We start from the raw sequence: 21959 nt of genomic DNA, 5'->3' as shown, positions 1-21959 counted from the left end.
TCTAATGATGGACGAGAGAAAGTCGAACAGTACGTGAGGAGCTCGGACACTTGGGCCGCCCAGGCCCGGGTCCCCCTCCGTCGGTCCCCATCTGTAAATGGGGACAGCGGCGCCGGCACGTGGCGGCGCGGCACACGGTTACTGCCCCGTACCCCAGGATCCTGGGGCCGCCGATCCATTCCTGACTTTCCAGGCACATGACTCAGCAGCGCCGGCCCCGGCCGGCCCCCTCCCCCTCCGCCGCGCTCCCCTCCCCCTCCCCTCGCGGGTCTCCGCGTGGCCCCGCCCCCTCCGCGGCTCTGCGGCCCCCGCAGCCGGAGCCGCTTCAGTGCCTGGAGCGGAGGACCCCTGGCGCGGGGCTGCGCCGGCGCTGCTGCCGCTGCTGCCGCCACAGCTGCTACCGCCGCCGCCAGCCGGGAGCCGGAGCCGGAGCCGGAGCTGGAGCCGGAGCCGGAGCCGGGCTCCGGCCCGCCCGCCGGGGTGAGTCGGTAGCTTGGGGCCCAGGCGGGTGGGATGGACCGAGCCCGCAGCATGTGGGCACTGCCGGAAGTGGAGGGGTGCCCGAGCCCGGGGCGGGCTGGGATCCTGGGACGCGGGTCAGGGGCTGGGGGAGGGCTGGGGGCCAAGCGAGGCGTGTGCAGGGGCTGCTCCCCTACCCGGGAGCCTGGAGAGGAAATGTTGCCATGGGAGGGACTGCAGGGATCGTCTCTTCTGGAGCTCGGGCCCCTCGTTTGGCAGAGAGAGAAACTGAGGCTCAGAGAAGGGAAGGGACTTGCCGGTGGTGCACAGCGGAGGCAGTGGCGGGGCCACACCTGAGCAAGCCTGGACGGGGTGCCCGTCTGGGCTGTGCTTGATCCGGCAGGAAAGAGGCTCCTGCTGTGCCACGGAGCGTGTGCCACGGAGCGCGGCGTGGAGAAGGCCCATGGAGTAGTGGGCAGGAGCGTGACCTTGGGCAAAGAGCCCGAGCGAGCTGGGCCTCAGTTTTCTCATCCGTAAAATGGCGATAATAGGTGTGCAGTACTGACTTCATCCATAAGCAGACCCTCCCTAGCGTTGCCGAAAGGGAAAATGCTTTTTAAATCTTAAAATGCCACAGAAATTAGAGGTGTTACGGTGATCTTCATTCTCAGTTCCTAATTCCACCACTGTTCTGGTCCCCAGACTATGAGACCCTGCCCCTTTTACTAATTGATCCAACTTTCCAAGCCCGGCCCCTCCCCCTTCCTCACTTAACTGCATACATACAGTACTTCTCACTCTCTTCTCCCCTCCCCCTACCACTAGATCATAAACTCTTGGAGGGCAGGAACCTTTTTCTTTAGTAGTTTAAAAAGTCAGGTTAGAACAATTGAATTCAAGTCAGCCTCAGCACCTACGAGACTTATTATCAGTGTGACCCTTGGGCAAGGCGTTGGACATCTGTGAAATAGGGTTAATCACATCACCAGTAGTCTAACTGCTCGGTGATGAAGTCCTGGGCCTGGCTCATCCTAGAAGCAAAAACTGCTTTGCTACTTTCAGAAAGCTCTTGTTGAATCGTGGACCACTTCTAGTTGCCAGGATCCAATAGGGCCTTTTGCTGAGTAAGCACTTTATAAAAGTAGGATTCCTCCTAGTTGCTCTGGGAGTCTCTCCATTAACAAATCCCCCAGGGAAACAAAGCTTCTTTTAACTGAGGTAAGGGGGGAGGGCTGGGCCCTCTTTCCCTGAGGAGATTGGGAAAAGTTTGAGCTGAGCTGAACTCATTCATTCATTCAACAAACTTTTCCTGAACTCTTCGTCGTAGAAAGGTCATAAGTTTGGAGATGGAAGAAATCTAAGGGACCATCAAGGCCAGCCCACTTCTTTTACAGATGAGGAAACCAAAGCAGAGAGTAAGGGGGTCACAGAAGCAGCATTTGAACACAGGTTTTCCTGACTCCCAAGTCCAGTCCTGTGCCTACCTAATAGTAGTAAAGTTTAGAAGTGCTTTCAGTAACTCTTTGAGGTATGTAGTGTAAACCATAGGTGCTTAATAAAAATGTTGAATGAATCCATTTTCTGATGAAACAGAGGCTCATCTATTTGAATGGACTTGGCAAATATCACACAACTTGTAGAAATTATGGTAGAGTACTAGATTTGTTGTAGTAGTAGTTGTTCAGTCCTTTGAGTTGTATCCCACTCTTCATGATCCCATTTGGGATTTTCTTGGCAGAGATACTGGAATGGTTTGCCATTTCTTTTTCCAGCTCATTTTACAGATGAGGAAACTGAGGCATACAGGGTTAAGTGACGTGCCCTGAGTCACACAGCTAAGTGTCTGAGTCCAAATTTGAACTCAGGAAGAGTCTTCCTGACTCCAGGCCTGCCATCAGGCTGTCACTTCCCTGCATTATCAGTGGCACGTCTCTCTTGACTCCTTGGACCTCCATTTCTCCATTTGTAAAATGGGAGAATTGGACTGAGGCCCCTCCCTGCTCTAAGTCCTGTGTTCCTATCAAGCTGGTCTAGAACTTAGGTCTTTGAGTAAACATTCCATAGCTCTTTCTCCTCAGTTAAGCTTACAAATTGTTGAAGGCCTTGAGCTTTGTGAGCTAGGTAATAGGGGAGGGCAGAATCCCCTCCTTCCCTTAAAGAGCTCCAAGTTTCGTAATGTAATTAAGACTCTGATGCCACTTACTATAATGCAAAAAGAAAGGTAGAATCAGAAGCAGAGCTGGGAGGTACCTCATGTTCCCAGAGGAGAACTGAGGAAAACTAAGGCCCTCGAGAAATTTGGTGTCTTCCCTTTAGGTTTTGTTCTTGCTCATCTTTATCTGTTATTTACCCTCAGTAGGTTGTCAACTCTTTGAGGGCAAGACCTGTGCCATTTTCCCAGGCCCATGCCACATATTATAGATGTGCTTAAGAAATACTTGTTGACTTGAATCGATTTACTTAAAGTCTCACAAGTAACAACGGAGCTGGGGTTTTGAACACAGGTCCCTGAATCCAAATGTGATGTTCTTAATTCACCAAGCATTTATCGAGTGCCTTCTGAGTTCAAGGCTCTGTGATAGGTTTTGAGGATACAAGGACAACAAATCAGAAACAATTCTTGCCCCGAAGAAGCTTATATTCTATTGGGGGAGGGTGGAGAGTACATGCCCATAGAAAATGAAATATAAAATAATGTAGTAATTTCCTGGGGAAGAATACTAGCACCTGGGGGGAACCTGATAGGGGTTCCCAGGGAGGTGGGACTGCAGGAAGCTAGGAGTCTGGTGAGGGGGAGGAAGGAGGGAGGGCATTCCAGGCTTGGGGACAGCCAGGGAGTGTGGAGATGGAATGTTGTATGTGAGGCCAGTTTATCTGGAATTGGAAAGGTTGTGGAGGTGAGTCATGTGCACTAAGCCTAGAAAGGTCACCAGGATCCACATTGTAAAGGACTTTAAAAGCCAAACAGAAGCATTTGTATTTTATCTTAGGGCAAGAAGAATCCACCAGAGTTTCTTGATGTGTGTGTGTGTGTGTGTGGTGTGGCATGTGACACAGATCTGTGCTTTAGCTGTATTGAGTTGGCAGCTGTGCAGAAGCTAGAGAAAAGGGAGACTGGAGGCAGGGAGGCTGATTAGGAGGCTATTTCTGTACATTAGGCCAGAGGGGGTGGTGGCCTGAACTGTGGGTATAGGAAGAAGGGGCCTGGTGCCAGATATACCGAGGAGGTGGAATTGACAAGACTTGATTGATGGAGTTGACAGCTGATGGTAAGAGGACAGTGGAAAGTCTGGCTGGCTAAGCGGTACATCCTGACCCGTGTTCAAATCTGTCCTCAGACACTTCCTAGCTGTGTGACCCTGGGCAAGTCACTTGACCTCAGTTTACCTCAGTTCTATAGAACAGGTTGTTCTATAAAGCAGTTTCTCAACAGTAAAAAGAGGATAATAACAGCATTTACCTCCCGGGGTAGTTGAGAGGATCAAATGAGATCATATTTGTGAATGCTTCACATAGTTCCCGGCACATGGTAAGCACCATACAAATGCTTATTCTCTTCTTCCTTCTAGGCTAACATCAAGATTGTGAACCTGGGTAACTTGAAGCACAGTGAAACTCTTGACAGAAATAATGGTTAGGAAGAGAGGAGGGTTTTGGGGGTAAAGATAATGAATTCTGTTTTGGATACAGTAAGTTTCCTTGGCGAGTTTGACATGCCCACGAGACCATTTCAATAAGATAGCTGGCAATGAGGGACTAGAGTTCAGGAAGAGAGGTCAGGGCTGGATATTTGGTCTGAGAGTTGTCTGCATAGAAGGAATGATTTTATCATTAGGAACTGATAAAATCAGCAAGAGAGAGGAGGACCCAAGACAGATTCCTGGAGTAGATCTGTGGATAGAGGTTAGTACAAAAAGGATCCTCTTAAGACACTGAGTAGAAGTGGCTATCAATCAGTCAATATTTATTAAACCCCTGTTATATGCTAGACACTATGCTAAGTCCTGGACAGGGAGAACTGTGTCTCCGAAGTCTAGGGATAAAGGAGCAGTCCTTCAGTTTCAAATGCTTGAGCAAAGTCAGCTTTGTAAGTACTGGGTAAGTAAGTACTGGGGTAAGTAGTGGGGAAAGGCTTTAGTATTTAACAATTGATAAATCATTGGTGGTAACCTTGGAGAAAGGATTTCAAATGGAAGCTTGCATTGTAAGATTTGAAAAGTGAGGGCAAGTTTGAGGGGGGTAAGTAGAGGCAAGGACTTTTACAGACAACTTTTTCTAGGATCATGGTGTCACAGATACAGGACTGGAAGGGCCCTCAGAAGCGTTCTGATCTGACCTCTTCACTTTGCAGATGACCAGAGGGGAGGACACATATAGGAAGTTAGCTTGAGGAGGTTGTAAGATCAAGTGATGGTTTTTTTTTTAATTTAAGAGTATTTTATTTTTTCCAATTACATATGAAGACAATTTTCAACATTCATTTTTTGAAGATTTTGAGTTCCAGATTTTTCTCCCTCTCTCCCTTCTCCCTCCCCAAGATAGCAAGCAATTTGATATAGGTTATACATGTGCAATCATGTAAAACATTTTTCCATATTAGTTGTGCTGTAAACTACGAAAGAGAACAAAAGGAAAAAAACACACAAAAAAAGTGAAAATAGTACGCTTTGATCTGCATTCAGACTCCATAGTTCTTTCTCTGGATGTCAATAGCATTTTCCGTCATGAGTCTTTTGGAATTGTCTTGGATCATTATATTGTTGAGAAGTGCTAAGTCTCATTGATCATCACACAGTGTTGCTATTGCTGTGTACAACGTTCTCCTGGTTCTGCTCATTTCATTCAGCATCAGTTCATGTAAGTCTTTCTAGGTTTTTCTGAAATCTGTGTGCTCATCATTTCTTTTTTATATTTCATTTTTAAAATTTATTTTTAGTTTTCAGCATTTACTTTTATGAGGTTTTGAGTTCCAAATTTTTTTTCCCTCCCTCCACATCCCCTCCCCAAGACAGCATGCAATCTGATATATATAGGCTATACTATACAGTCATATTAAGCATATTTCCGCATTAGTCATGTTGTGAAAAGAGAAAATTAACATGCTTCAGTTTGCATTCAGACTCCATAGTTCTTTCTCTGGATGTGGACAGCATCTTCCATCATGAGTCCCTTGGAATTGTCTTGGATCATTGTGTTGATGATTAACTGTCATACGTAATCATCACACAGTGTTGCTGTTACTGTGTACAATTTTTTCCTGATTCTGCTCACTTCACTCAGCATCAGTTTAAGTGAATTTTTCCAGGTTTTCCTGAAATCTGCCTGCTTATCATTTCTTATAGCACAATAGTATCCTGTCACAATCATATACCACGATTTGTTCAGCCATTCCCCAATGGATGGGCATCCCCTCAATTTCCAGTTCTTTGCCACCACAAAAAGAGCTGCTATAAATATCTTTGTATGTGTGGGTCCATTTCCCCTTTTTTATTATTTCTTTGGGATACGGTAGAAGTGGTATTGCTGGGTCAAAGGGTATGCACAGTTTTACAGCCCTTTGGGCATAGTTCGAAGTTGCTCTCCAGAATGGTTGGATCAGTTCACAATTCTGCAAACAATGCATTAGTGTCCCAATTTTCCCACATCTTTGCCAACATTTTTTATCATTTTTCTGTAGTGATGGTTTCTTAAGGATGGAGCAGACTAGGGCATGTTTGAAGACAGCAAGGAAGGAATCCTTAGATAAAAAGGGATTGACATAGAGAGAGAAGATATTGTGGAATAGTTTAGTTTATTGGAGGAGATGGGAGTGGATGGGGTACAAGTAGAGGGGCTGGCCTTGCTGAGGAAAAGGACCACTTCTTTAGCAGAGACTGAAATAAAGGAAGTAAAAGTGAAGGATGATGTAATGGAGTTTTGAGATGTAAAGAGAAGAAGAGGGAGGTCACAGAAGTGTTCACTTTTTTCAGTAAAGAATGAGTAGAAGTCCTCAGGTGAGAGGGTGAGGGAAGGGAGATGGGTGAAGGAGCAGAAACTAATGTTGTACCCTATCCATTATGTACTGAGTTCTGGGGGATACCAAAATTCATTCCCTGCCCTTAAGAAGCTCACAGTTTAGTAAAGGAGTTAAGACTAATGCCTGGCATGTAGTAGGTGCTTACTAACTGCTGGTTGATTGACTAGCCTCAAAACTAGAAACAAAAGCAAACATCAATGCAAAGGACAGAGGCAGAAAAACAGTGCTGAAAGAGATAAGAGGAAAGGACAGGATCAACTTGTAGTTCAAGAAATCAGGAAGACTTCAGGGAGGAAATGACCTACCAGCTGGGCCTGCTGTGCTACCACAGACATTTGGGGGGCATAGAAAATAGAAGAAAGAGAATGGAACTTTTTTTTTGTTCAAGGAATTGGTGTTAAGTGACTTGCCCAGAGTCACAGAGCTAGTAAGTGTCAGGTATCTGAGGCTGGATTTGAACTCAGGTCCTCCTGACTCCAGGGGCTGGTGCTCTGTCCACTATGCCACCTAGATGCCCCAAGAATGGAACTTTTAAGAGGTTAAGTTTGATATACATGGTTAAGCCTCTCATAGACAGGCTGGGGCCCACACCTGGCTGAAGCAAGATGGTATTGTGGAGGGGACAGTGGCATGAGCATAAGATTTGGGCACAATTGCCAGCTGTGCTGTTAGCTGACCGTGTGATCTTAGTCAATCCTCAACCCTTGGGCCTCAGTTTCAGATCACATAAAATGAGGCATTGGATTAAATGCTTTCTAAGACCTCTATTGGCTCTAAAACTCTAAAATTCTAAAGTCTGTAAAAGTTGTCAGGGCTTTGTTATGATCAGTCAAAGAATTTGGGCTGCTTCTGTGGGCAGTGGGGAGCCATAGAAGATTGTGAAGCAGGGGAGTGGCAGGGATTGAGCCTTGGGAAAGTGAGCAGAGCAGCCAGCCTATGTGGGATCATAGGATTTAGAGCTGGAGGAATCCTCTCTAGGCCCCTTCTGCAGGCAGGAAGCATTGGAGAGGAGGCTGCTCAAGGACTAGAGAGAGATGAGCTTATCTCCTAATACTTTTTTCAAGGACAGAAGGCAGTTAGCTTATCCACTTGTGCAGCAGGACAGAATATTAAATATTAAAGTAATGGTAGGACAGCGACTTGTTCCGAGATTGCCTCTATCTGAATCAAAAAAGGTGAGAAGACTGAGATGATGACTGTACCCACAGCAATAATAAATAATTCTTAGTAGCAGGATTGGAATTAGCTATCCTGTCCTCTTTCACCTAGTCATTTGCCTTTAGAGAGCTCTTCGTGGCTTTGGGGCAAAGGAAGGGGAACCAGAAAGGAAGCACTGTCCTGTACTTAGTCCAGGTCTGTACGGCTTTCTGAAGTGCTTTGGTCCACCTTTCACTGGCCAGGGCCAGTTCTATCTCCTACACTTCCCTGCCCTCTGCTACCCACTTCAAACTCAGATTGAGCTGTGAAAGACATCACCACTGATTCTTATATTCGCCAGATCGTCAGGGACTCGTCCTTCTATATGACAGTTCTTTTTTTAAAAAGCCTTTATTAAGTGCCTCTTATGTACAGGGCCCTGGGTGAGGTGCTGGGCATACAACCCTGCCACTCACTCCCCTGTCTTCCCGGTCCCTCAAAAAATGGTAATCAGTCTCTTCTGGGGTGGGAAATGGGATAACTGCATTTTCACGAATTATTAGGACCAGGTAAATTGAGGAAGGAAAAAACACTAACAGCTAACAGTAGCATGGCTTTGGTGGACAGCGTTAGCCTTGGCGATAGGAAAACTTGGCTTCAGAGCCGGCTTCTGAGACTTCCTGGCTTTGTGCTAGGGCAAGTCGATTAACTTCTCATCTGTAGAATGAGGTGGTTGGCTTAAGTGGCCTCTAAAGTAGTTCCTTTCAATTCTAAATCTGTGATTCTATGAACTGGGCTGGGGGTGGGGGAGGTCAAGCAAAGAAAGCTACCTGGAAAGAGGCGTCAGCTGACCTGAGCCTTGTAGGAAAAAGACGAAGATTCTAATTGGTAAACAAACCTTGTCTGTTCTTCCTCAGTTCTCCCCTCCTTTCTATTCCCAAGGCCAAACAGGGCGGCCCCATTATTCCAGGTCCCTTATTCCTTTTTAGCTTGGATTTTTTCAGCTGCCTAATAAGCATTCTCCCCACCTCTTAACTCCTCCCCCTCTGGTGGTAGATTGGAAAAAAGCTCTGTATTTAGAAGTACAGTTATCCCTACCACTTTGAGGGGGGCTTCAATCTGGAAAATCTGAGCAAAATTTTTTGGCCCTCCCGTTGTACCAGAGAGGAAGTGTGGATTTTTTTTTTGAGTTTCTAAACTTTTTCTGTGTCATCTGCTGGCCTACTCTTGGTCGTCTGCAGTTTTTGCCATTTAATTTCTCATTGCCAACCCATGATGTATCAAAACCAAGATGGGGAAAGTCGAGATGTGGAAGGGATAATGTAGAGGATGTGAGTTTGCATCAAGATTCTAATACCTGTGTGATCTGGGCGAGACACTTCCCTCCTCCAGGACTTTGTTTTCCCATCTTTCAAGTGAAAAGGTTGGGGAAGGAGGTCCTAAGTCTGATACAGATAGCAGGTTGGTAATGATAGAACCTGGTTCCAAAAAGGCCATTGAGCTTTGTTTGGCACAGAATACAAAACATGAACAAAACCAAAACAAAACGGGGGAAAGGCAGGGCTGAATGAGGTAGGAAACTGGGAGGTGTAGAGCTGAAGGATGGGTAGGAGGTAGTGCAGAATGATGGGAAGAGAGGGAAGAGAGCCGTGAACTCCTAGGCAGCCCACAACTCACAGTCCCCTGGCTTCCCTTCTATAAAGTACTGCAGGTGAATTCGTGGTCCACACTGGTGCTGCCCTTGGCTGCTTTATTTATTGATTTATTTCCCCATGGCTGCAGAAAAAGTTTCTAGGTTCCTTGGGGGCTGCAGAGGACTCCCCTGGGCTGTTTTGTAGTTTTCTCATTTTCATGGGGTGTCATGGCCAAAACAGGTATCGCCCAGTGCCTGGGTTATCGATCATGAGCTGCTTTGTTTTTGAGGATCATTGCAGCATGGTTAAACCTATCAGCTTGTGTTTCACTGGAATAGCCTTGGAGAACCCAGGATGACCTTAATGCTAAGCTGAAGCATCAGAGGAGGATTTTTGTAAAGAACCACTGAGCATAGCAGGTGCTTAATAAATGTTTGTCACATTAAATTGAACGAGGATCTCCTGATCCTTTGAGAAGAGTATTCTTTGGAGAAGGAAAGAATGAAGGAGGACATGAACCTTGTGTTAACTTATCTGAAGGGCTGTTATGGGAAGAGGGATTAATTAGGTTTATTCTGCTTGTCCAGAAAAGTAGGGTATAACTGAGGGCAGTGGAAAATTTTGGCTCCACGTTAAGGGAATCCTTCTATAATTAGCTCTGTCTAGAAGTTGAATGGCTGACTCGGGAGGTAGTCAGCAAGCATTTATTAAGCTCTTACTGTATGCTAGTCCCTGTTCTAAGTTCAGGGGATACAAAGAAAGGCAGGAAAAAAAATAGTTCCTGTCTTCAAGTAGCTTACGTTCTGATGGGGGAGGTAACATGTAAATAAATAGATAAATACAAGATAGAGGTTGATAGGTACCTGTGTGGATAGACCCCTGGAAGACCTGGGTTCAAATCCTGCCTCATACACTTAGTAGGAATATCATCCCTACTAGTTTTATAACCTCTTGTAATCTCTGTTTTTTCATCTCCAAAATTGGAGTTGAACTCAGAGGGCTCAGCTGTAGTTATCATCCCAAAATCTATACAGAGTAGCTGGTAATCTGAGATGGGAAGGCTCAGGCAGCTCGTAGGATGGGGAAAGGCCTGGTGCAGGAGGGACTTGGGGTGAGTCCTCAGGGAAGCTCATGCGGCAGAGACACCGCAGGTGGGCCAGGGAAACCAGGATCCCAGGAGGCATGGAGGGAGTGAGTATAAAAAACCTGGAAGTAGTCAGGTTATGAAGAGCTTTAAATGACAAAGCAATTTATATTTGATCCTGGATGGCATTAGGGAACCATTCCACCTCACTGAGTTTTGGAGTAACAAGACCTACGCTTAAAAAAATTACCTTGGCATCTGAGTGGGGATCATTCAGTCAATCAGTAAATGTTTGTTAAGCACCTACTATGTGCCCGGCACTGAGCTGGATGAATTGGAGTTCACTATCACTGGAGGGCTTCAACTAAAGGCTGGACAACCACATGGTCATTTAGGAGCTGTGCAAATGGAATGGATTGAGTGGGGGAGATTCTTGTCACTGGAGGAATTCAAGGGGAGAAGGGAGGATCTTGTCATGAAAAGATATTTAAGCTTGACTAGAAGAACCCCCGAGGTCACTTCTAACTGAGAGATTCTGTGATTCTCTACCTGGGGAGAGTGGGGTCTTAAAGAATAGGGTAATTCCTTACTGTCAAGGCTGATTTCCTTGTTAATCTACCCCATTGTGGGGGGTGGGCAGCTGGGTCACTCAGTGAACAGAGCTTGGGCCTGGAGTCAGGAAGACTTCCTGAGTTCAAATCCAGCCTCTGACATTTATTATTATTGGTGACCCTGGGCAAGTCACTTAACCTTGTTTGCCTCAATTTCCTCATCTGTAAAATGAGCTGGAGAAGGAAGTGGCAAACCACGCCAGTATCCTTGCCAAGAAAACCCCAAATTGGGCCACAGAGAGTCAGACCTGACTGAACAACAAATTTTGGTGGGTTAGGCTAACTAGGATTTAGGATGTATTTAGAAATTAAGGTGAACTTAGAAATCGAGACATGGTGTCTTTTTTCAGTACTCCTGTTAATTTATCACCTCAGGCAAGTCACAGCTTCTACCCCCGACAGATAAAGCATTGAACTTCTTGATGGTGTCTGTGGTCCCTTCTAGCTCTCACATTCTCTGTTCTCAGCTCCCTTCTGGCTATGACATTTTATGCTCTGTGATCTGAGGTCCCAGCCTGATCTGACATGCTATGTTCTAAGGTGCTTCTAGTACTAACACCCTAGATTCAAAGATCCTTTCCAGTGCTAACATTCTGTATTCTAAGCTTCCCTGAGATCAAATGCTCTTTGTTCTAAGGCCCAGCTCAGACATTCTTTGTTCTTAGGTCTTTTTCAGCTCTGCTCCTCTTCCCTCTTTTATATGCTAACATTCTGTGTTTTAAGGTCCTTCCAGTTGAAGCATTCTGTTCCAAGGGTCCTTCTGGCTTTGTTATTCTCTGTTCTAAATAACTCTTTTTCTTGGGTTATGTGTTCTAAGTTTCTTTCCAGTTCTCTTATTATGTGTTCTAATTCCTTTTCTGTCCTGACAGTCAATGCTTGATATTGTGACTTTCCTATTTCTCTTCCAGCCCTGACATTTTGAGGTCCCTTCTAGCTATGACATTTTATGCTCCAGGGTTCCTTCCTTTAGAAGTTGTGATAGAGGAGGGGAAAGTTCAGCATAGTCTTGATATCCACAGTAGGTATAGGGAGAATGGATTTCAAAGAGTTCACAGGAAGCATAGATGATAGCTGACAGCCAAAAATTCTAAAGGGGAATTTGGGCCAGGAGAAACTCAAGAATGGTATTCTGATGGCACAAAAGTAAATGATTTATTTAAAGAAAAGAGGGAGCTGACTAAAGAGAATAGATAAATGATGCATCAACAAACTTAGAGTTTTAAAAAATTAATATTTATTATTTTTGTCTTTATGTCACCTATATTTCTGAATATCTGTATCTTCTCCCCTACCCCAAGAATTATCTGCTATAATAAAGAAGGAGGAAGAGTTTAGCAAAACTAAATTAGGTCTCAGGGCAAATAGGTGGCAAAGTGAATAAAGTGCTGGGCCTGGAGTTAAGAAGACCTGAGTTCAAATTTGGCCTCAGACGTTTACTAGCTGTGTGACCCTGAACCAGTCACTTCACCCTGTTTGCCTTAGTTTCTTTTTTTTTCTTTTTCTTTTTTTTGGGGGGGGGCTAGGCAATGGGGTTAAGTGACTTGCCCAGGGTCACACAGCTAGTGTTATGTGTCTGAGGTCAGATTTGAACTCGGGTCCTCTGAATCCAGGGCCGGTGCTCTATCCACTGTGCCACCTAGCTGCCCCTGCCTTAGTTTCTATAAAGTGAGCTAGAGAAGGAAATGGCAAAACACTCCGGTATCTTTGCCAAGAAAACCCCAAATGGGGTCATGAAGAGTCAGACATGACTGAAAAATGACTGAATAAATTAGGTCTACCATTTCTGATAGTCATATGCTGTATTCTACATTGAGAGTCTCTCTTCTTTGCATTTTTCATACCTCTTCTTCAGGACCAAGCTGGGTCATTATATTGACCCAATATTGAGTCAATCAGTTTGAAATTTTAAAAATATATGCATTGAGTCATATGGAATCACAGGCAGGTTATGGAGAATGAGTACAAAAGAGTCAGCTGGCCCTTTTAAGAATAGTGTTAGGAGAGCTGAAACTCCCCTTGGGCTCTCTGTCTGGTGGTGAGGGCAAAGCACAACCCAAAAAGGCTTTTTTTTTCCTTTTGCTTTTTTGGTGAGGCCATTGGGGTTAAGTGACTTGCCCAGGGTCACACAGCTAGTAAGTGTCATATGTCTGAGGCCTGATTTGAACTCTGGTCCTCCTGACTCCAGGGCTGGTGCTATATCTACTGCACCACTTAGCTGTACCCCCAAAAAGGCTTTTTAAGTGATGTTGGGGACACCAGGAAGACCAGAGAAGGCGAGGACTACAGCTAGGACTGGATGAGAGGAGGATATAGGGTTATGAAGAAAAGGTGGATAGAATACTCAGTTTTTACTTCGCCTCTGTTTCAATGGAGTAACGTGATCTTTGGACTGGGAAGGGTAGATGAAAAATGGTTAACAGGGAGTTTGTTGAAACCTAAGATATTGAATAGATAGTAATAGGGCATCTGTTTGTCCTCGATGAATTCAAGACAACAGGCCCACTCAGATGAACTACATCACGAGGTGTTGGGTTTTTTTTTAACCAAACCAAAACCTGGTGGATGTGATTTTTCAGCCATTGCCAGGGAACTGTGAGAAGTTGTGCACCATGGGAGAGGAGGACTAGACACGGGCAGAGATTGTCCTGTTTTGTAAGAAGAAGTGGAGAATTCAGGCTTTCGACTAGACAGCTTGATGCCAGTTTGATTCTTGACGTTGTCCTAGAACATCATTATTTTAAATTTTCATTGATTTTTTTTCTTTTTACAGTAACCTCATTTCTAAATGTATTCTCTCTAATCCCTTATTAAAAAAAAAATGTGTGGTTGGGGTGAGAGGGAGATTTCGGGTCGGGGGGGAAGCAGTTCAGCAAAACTAACCAGAACATCAATCAGTCCTGACAAGTTTTTGCAATGTAAAGCCTTAGTAAAGGTGTAGTTTGTGAGAATTTAGAAAAGAAAGCAATCATTAAAAGCCATCATGGTTTCCTCAAGAATGGATGATTGCAGATCAACCCTACTTCTTTCTTTAAAAAAATACATTTTATATGTTTTTAAAATAAGTTTTTATAGACTTTTTTAGTCATAATTTTCTTCATTATCCCTCCCTCACCCCATTTCTTCCTCCTTTCCTGTCCTTTCCTTTCCTTCTCTCTTTTCTTTTCTCTTTCCTTCTGTTTTTTTTTCATTGTATTGGTAGATTGGGGATGCTTTAGACAGCCTGAAGGCTTTGCCCATTCTGTCCTTCCTTACAGGAAGGAGGGAGATGATAGGATGGTGAGATAGATGTGGAACCAGTTGACTGACCAGGTACAGCTATTCAGGGGTTGATGTCAACTTGGAAGGAAGTCTCTGGTGTAGTGGCTGCCCCAGGGGTTGATTCATTCTTTGCTGAAGCTTAGAAGACAGCTGGGAAAGATGGCTAATCCTTTGGATGAGTTAGGATCTAAAAAGATCTTAATTGGCTTCAGTGATGTGCTGAAGATAATACTTCCTCATATTTTGGTGGATGGATTGTGGTCTCATTGATGTGGACGATCCCTCCTTTGGTGTAGATTGAAATCCATCCTTGCCTTGCCACCCTATGTGAGTCTTTCCCAACCTTCTGGAGGCCTTCTTTTAGATCTTTTGCCATTTAATAAGTATCACCGAAGTCCAGTGGCTATCTTGTATTTTCCCTCAATGTCCTTATGAAGTCAGGACACCTTCTTTTCCATTTATATATTTCCTCTTTGATTTCCTTTAAATTTTCTCTTGCACATAGGACATCATGGAATTATGTTACAGTCTACTTGGGCCTAGCCTATACTGAGTTATTCCATTCAGGTCACCTGAAACTTTGTTTGACTCTTCAGATATTAGAAAAAATGGAGTTTGTATCAGGGAACCCTTAAGAATTGTTTAAGATTCATAGCTTTATTTACCCAATCCAATCTAGGCTACTTTTTTCCTCTTAATCAATTCTAGGCCCAACTCATCTTTTAAAAATATATACTGATATATTAATTCAGGAGACTGGCCATGCTGCTGCATACCGTAATCTGGATAATAGCCATTCTTCATCCATTTGATTTTTTAGTATGGCTTATTAGTCTGATTTCTTTGGCCTAATCATGGATCTCATTGAAGAGGCCCCATAATGTTCTGAGACTTAATTCACTCAGCGAAACATGAAGTCATCAGCAGATGTGAGCACCTGGAAGACCTTACCCTCTCCAGGGAATCCCACTTTTATTTTGACTTTGCTTAGAATATCCTGTGTGACAGTGATGATACCTTTGGTAACATATCCTTGTTTTACGCCCTGATTGACATGAATGATCAGAACATTGCTGAATAGTTATCTCTCTGATAGCACTGTTCTAGGAATCTTGTATAATCTTAACATATGCATGAGATGCTACTTACTCTGGGAGAATTTGCTGCATTTTGCTCTATATAAATAATAAACACAGTAGGATCTTATATTCTGACTGTAAAGATGTAATCTGTCAGAGATAATTGTTTGCAAAGGCCTTTCTGTTACTGCCTCATATTTTTCATCAAGAATACCATCGGCTATTCTCCAAAATATTTTTTTAGAAAGATGAGAAATAGACATAGGTTAGTAGTTACCAATGTCATTTTAATCACCTTTTTTGGGGATAATAATATTGTCTCTGGTTTCTTCCATTCTTTTGCTTTGATTCTTTTCCTTAAGTATATTGCGAAGTGTGAGGTATTTGGAATGAAAGAACCCAGGTTCAGATTCCACATCTTCCACTTACAGACTTTTCTATATGTTAACTTTGGGCAAGGTCCTTAACCTGCCTAAGCCTCAGATCTTTAACTTAAAATGAGCAGGATCGGACTAGATGACCTTGAGTTCCCTGTCACCTCTGTTCCAATGATGTCTTAAAATTATAAGCAATTATTTTTTTCTCCTCACCTTCACACCTCCAATTGAGAAAGAAAAAAGAAAAATGAAATCTTTTGTAACAAATATGCAGTTGAGTGTAACAAATTTCTACCTTGGCAATTGCCTGAAATGTGTCTCCTGCGGCCTCTTGCTTCTTTCACACGTTTCTTTCAGGTGGTGGGATATTGGTATTCTTCATCATCAGACCTCTGGAATTGTGATTGGTTATTCCAATGGTCAAAGTTCTTAAGCCTCCCAAAGTTGTTTTTACAGTATTGTTATTGTATAAATTATTCTCCTGACTCTGCATGGTTCAATCTACATCATCCATACGAGTTTTCCCAGGTTTCTCTGAAAACATCTCATCCCTTTTTTCATTTACTGTGGCACAATAATATTTCATTACATTCACATCACCTATTTTGTTCAGGCACTTCAAGAACACCCTCTTAATTTCCAATTCTTTGCCAACACAAAAACTGCTGCTAAAATATTCTTGTACATATGAGTATTTTTTCTCTTTCTTTGGTCTATTTGGAGTATGGCCTAGTAGTGGTACTGATGGGACAAAGGGTATGCACATTTTATTAACTTTCTGGACATTGTTTCAAATTGCTTTCCAGAATGACTGGACCAATTCATCCTGTGTTATCTTATAAAATCCCTCAGTGCTTTCAAGATTGTGCACCTTCCAGTAGAAATTTTCTTGGTGTACACTTGGTCTGGTCCAGCAACTCTTTTGGACTTTGTCTTCTTAAGAACCATTTCTTTTAGCTCATATAGCTCATTGGAGTCTAAGGTGTTGAAGTTTGGCCATTTGACTGTCATTGATGATACAAATAGTTATAGAAACACTCTTGGGATGATATAACTTCGTTGGGACTCATGCAAAGCTTTTTGTAGACTTGTTTTTGCCTCCTCTTTTCGATTTTAGGGGTTGCTGATTATCTTACCTCTTTCTCTTTAGGGAAGCTAGGTGGCACAGTGACTAGAGCTTGGTCCTAGAGTCAGAAGGACCTGAGTTCAGATTCAGTCTCAGACATTTACTAGCTATGTGACCCTGGGCAAGTCACTTACCCCTGTTTGCCTCAGTTTCCTCATCTGTAAAATGTGCTGGAGAAGGAAATGACAAACCACTCCAGTATCTTTGCCAAGAAAATCCCAAATGGGGTCATGGAGAGTTAGACAAGACTGAATTGACTTAACAACAGTGCCCTTCTGTTTTATAAATGAATTTGGGCTCTTAACCATCATTCCTCTTGCCTATCATATCTCTACTAGGCAAAGAGAATTGTATTTTTTGACAGAGGCAATTTCTGAGCTCTTTTGGCCTCCTTGTTGTGGCAAATACTTTACATTGATTATATTCACTTTTACACAAGAATCTAATGAAATGAAATTTAGTAGATATAGTATACTTGGATTCAGGGAATTAGCTGTTTAAGTATGTGTAGTATTAGGGAATTGTGTATGTAGGCAGCAGACTTGCAAAATGAGGAAAACAGTGTGACTTGGCAGCTTAAAAAATGCTAATGTGATTTTAAGCAGTGTTAAGAGTGGCATAGCTGCTAGCATGTCGTAGGTGATTGATTGTCCTGCTCTATTCTGCTCTGGATGACAGACTGGAGAGGGTCCAGAGGAGGGTGAGTGAACAGGCTTTTGAGGAGACTGGTGACCATGCCATAGGACTACTGGTTGAAGGAACTAGGGATATTTAATCTGGAGAAGAGAAGGCTTGGTGAGGATATGCTTTCCATCTTCAAGTATTTGCTGTTCTGACTGGTGGAAGCAGGGCTAGAATTGTTGGGGGGTTTTTTTGACCCTAGAGAGCAGAACTAGGAGCAGTGAGTGGAAGATAGGCAAATTTAGGTTGGATGTAAGTAAAAACTTGCTGACAATCAGAGATGTCCAACAGTCAGTCTAATAAATATTTTTAAAATTTATTTATTTTTAGTTTTCAGCGTTCACTTCCATAAGCTTTTGAGTTTTAAATTTTCTCCCCCTCCCTCCTTACTTTCCTCTCCAAGACGGCGTGCAATCTGATATAGGTTCTACATGTATGTTCCCATTAAACATATGTTCACATTAGTCATGTTGTAAGAAAGAATTAGAACCAATAGGAGGAACCACAGGAAAGAAGAAACAAAACAAAACAGAAGAAAAAAAAAGGAGCAAATGGTCTGCCTCCATCTGCATTCAAACTCCATAGTTCTTTCTGTGGATGTGGACAGCATTTTCCATGATGAGACTTTTAGAGATGTCTTAGATCCTTGCATTGCTGAGAAGAGCCAAGTCTATCAAAGTTAGTCATCGAACAGCGTGGCCGTTACTGTGTATAACGTTCTCCTGGTTCTGCTCATTTCACTCAGCATCAGTTCATATAAGTCTTTCCAGATTTTTCTGACTTCTGCCTGTTCATCATTTCTTGCAGCACAGTGGTATTCCATTACATTCATATACTACAGCTTGTTCAGCCATTCCCTCATTGATGGGCATCCCTTCAATTTCCAGTTCTTTGCCACCCACAGAAAGAGTTGCTGTAAATACTTTTGTACATGTGGGTCCTTTTCCCATTTTGATGACCTCTTTGGCATACAGCTCTAGAAGTGCTATTGCTGGGTTAAAGGGTATGCACATTTTTATAGCCCTTTGGGCATAGTTTCAAATTGCTCTCCAAAATGGTTGGATCAGTTCACAACTCTACCAACAATGCATTAATATTCCAATTTTCCAGGGGCAGCTAGATGGCGCAGTGGATGGAGCACCGGCCCTGAATTCAGGAGGACCTGAGTTCAAATTCAGGGTCAGACACATAACACACACTAGCTGTGTGACCCTGGGCAAGTCACTTAACCCCATTGCCTAGCCAAAAGAAAAAAAAATTCCAATTTTCCCATTTTTTTGTGATGTGGTACCTCAGAATTGTTTTGGTTTGCATTTCCCTAATCAATAGTGATTTAGAACTTTTTTTTTTGCAAGGCAGTTGAAGTTAAGTGACTTGCCCATAGTCACACAGCTAGTAAGTGTTATGTGTCTGAGCCTGAATTTGAACTCAGGTCCTCCTGACTCCAGGGCCAGTGCTCTATCCACTGGTCTACCTAGCTGCCCCTAGAGCATTTTTTCTTATGACTGTAGATACCTTTAATTTCTTCGTCTGAAAACTGCCTTTTCATATCCTTTAACCATTTCTCAATTGGGGAATGACTTGTATTCTTATAAATTTGACTCAGTTCTTTATATATTTTAGAAATGAGGCCCTTATCAGAGACACTGGTTGTAAAAATTCTTTTCCAGTTTTCTGCTTCCTTCCTAATCTTGGTTGCATTGGCTTTGTTTGTGAAAAACCTTTTCCATTTAATGTAATCAAAATTATCCATTTTACATTTCATAATGTTCTCTATCTCTTGTCTGGTCGTAAATTCTTCTGTTCTCCATAAATCTGACAGGTAAACTGTTCCTTGCTCTTCCAGCTTGCTTATAGCATCAGCCTTTATATCTAGAACTGTACCCGTTTTGACTTTGAAATAAACATTTATTAAGCATCTCCTTTGTATAGGCACTGTACTAAGCATCAGAGATTTAAAAAAGAGGCAACATGTAATTCCTGCCCTCCTGAAGCTCAAAATCAGTGTGCACACAAATGAGTACAAACAAGGTAGATACAGGGTCAATTGGAGTCAATTAATGGAAGGAAGGCGTGAAAATTATGAATGGTTGAGGGGAGGGAAGAAAAAAAGGAAAAAAATTTACACCATAACTTTATGATATATTTCAAAGGAATAGCAAGTTGTACATAATTGATTTGCAGTTTCATGTGTGGTCATCTCTTTTATTATCATATGTTATGCAAATGCTTATTTTTTCCCTTAAATTAAAAGTAAAATTAATTTAAATTTAAAAAAAAGAGGGGTTGGGAAAGGCTTCCTGTAGGTGAGATTTTAGTTAACAATTAAAAGAAGCCTAAAGAATGGGTTGTTTCCGGAGTTAGATGCTTTCTCTTCACTGGAGGTCTTCACACAAGGTCTGGATGATCACTTTTCTGGGATGTTGTAGTATTGATTTTTTGGACAAGTATGGTTCAGACTAGACGTCGTCTTGAGATCCCATCCAGTTTTTAGATTGTTTGACTTTTATTCAGCCTTCCATAATCCTACCTCATCCAGTTTGCCTGAGGTTGGTTTCCTCTTACTTCCTCACAACAACTTTCCTCTTCAGTCAGGGCAGATTTTTCACTATCTCATTGCCACAGCTTCTTATAGGTAGGTGGGTAGATAAATAGAAAATTTATTAAGTACTTATTAAATGTCTGGGCTATGCTAAGCTCTTGATATTCAAATGGAAGCAAGCAAAACAGTTTCTGCCCTCAAGGAGCTTACATTTTAAAGGGGAAAGATAATACATCCTGGGAGCTGTAAAGAAGAGAGGGTTGTAGTAGGAAGTGATGAGGATGACTGCCCAAGCATGATGTGCTAATTGCTGGGAAAAGTAGAGTGCAGAATTTAGGCAAGACTGGTGAAAGCTATCTGGCATCAAGCTTTGAGGAAGATAAGGATGGTGGCAGGCAGCTGAATGTGGAGTTGACTAAGAAGTTGGTTTAAAAAATTTTAATATTTTATTTTTTCCCAATTACATGTAGAAAAAATTTTTATCCTCCATTTTTTACAATTTTGGGTTCTAAATTCTCTCCCGCTCTTCTGCTTCCTCCTCATTGAGAAGGGAAGCAATTTGATAAAGGTTATACATGTGTAGTCACGCAAAACACATTTCCATATTAGTCAAGTTGTGAAAGAAAACAGACAAAAAAACCCCCAAAATAAAGAAAGTGAAAAAAACCAAACAGTATGCTTCTTTGATCTGCATTCAGATTCTATCGGTTCTTTCTCTACAGACTGGATGGCACTTTTTCCTCATAGGTCCTTCAGAATTATCTTGGATTCTTGGCTGAGAGGAGATAAGTTATTCATAGTTGATCATCTCACAATGTTGCTGTTACTGTGTACAAAGTTCTCTTGGTTCTGCTCACTGTACTCAGTATCAGTTCATACAAGTCTTTCCAGGTTTTTCTGAAGTCCACCTGCTTGTCATTTCTTATAGCACAATATTATTCCATTACATTCATATACCTTAACTGGTTCAGCCATTCCCCAATTAATGGGCATCCCCTTAATTTCCAGTTCTTTGCCACCACAAAAAGAGCTGCTATAAATATTTTTGTACATATAGGTCCTTCCCCCTCCCCCCCTTTTTAAATCTCCTCAGGCTACAGACGTAGCAGTGGTATTGCTAGGTCAAAGGGTAGGCAGTTTTATAGCCCTTTGGGCATGGTTCCAAATTGGACCAGTTCACAATTCCACCAACAGTGCATTAGTGTCACAATTTTCCCACATCCCCTCCAAAATTTGTCATTTTCTTTTCTGTCATATTAGCCAATTCACCAGGATTTTATTTGAAGTTGTTACATATAGGGCAGGGTTTGTTTCCTAATCTGTCTGATAAGTCGTTTGACCTGGCTGATCTCTTTTAAGGTCCTTTTTAGCTCTAAATCTGGTGAAAGCCTTACTCTGAAGCCTGGATCATCTTTATGACATTCCTGGCAAGTATTGAAGGGCCTTTGTAAACTGCAAAGTGCTATACACACATGAGGGATTATTACGGTTTCAGTTTTACTGCTCTTATGCCCTGAAGTTGTGTTTTCTAAGGCCCTTTCTAAATCTGGGCCTTCCAGCTCTACCATTCAGTATTTTAAGGACCCCATTATCGCTGTATGCTCATTGTTATGATTGAATGCAGACACCCTAAGTCCACTTAGACCAGCAATGTTAAATTTCTAGAGCCATGAGCCGAGGAACCTTCAGTATTATTCTTTATTCAACCTTGTATATCTAGTACTATGCTGAGAGTTTATAGGGGAGAACGTTTACCCAGTATTCATGCTAAACTTCCACATGGGTCTTTTTTCCTCAGCCAGCATGTTGGTAACCATTTGTGTCTTGGTATCTTTCTTCTAAGAGTATAAGTCCTGGCAGTGGTGAAGCCTACTGGGATCATGAGAACTTGGTTCTGATTTTATCCTTGTAACTTATAAGGAGCTTTCACTCCTTAAGTCTCATAAGGGATTTGG

The 21959-nt window shown here is 42.6% G+C and overlaps 1 protein-coding gene across 1 annotated transcript in view; it reads left to right on the top strand.

Moving 5' to 3' along the window:
• Positions 1-359: 359 nt before the first annotated feature.
• NSD1 (nuclear receptor binding SET domain protein 1) overlaps positions 360-21959 on the top strand; it is a 166487-nt gene continuing 144887 nt past the window's right edge. The window contains exon 1 of the mRNA XM_020998552.2: positions 360-480. The gene's annotated coding sequence lies outside the window, so the exon portion shown is untranslated. The remainder of the gene's footprint in view (positions 481-21959) is intronic.

The sequence above is a fragment of the Phascolarctos cinereus genome, unplaced genomic scaffold, assembly GCF_003287225.1.
Source record: "Phascolarctos cinereus isolate Bilbo 61053 unplaced genomic scaffold, phaCin_HiC Scaffold_2;HRSCAF=192, whole genome shotgun sequence".
NCBI lineage: Eukaryota > Metazoa > Chordata > Mammalia > Diprotodontia > Phascolarctidae > Phascolarctos > Phascolarctos cinereus.
This window is presented reverse-complemented; position numbering and strand designations above follow the sequence as displayed.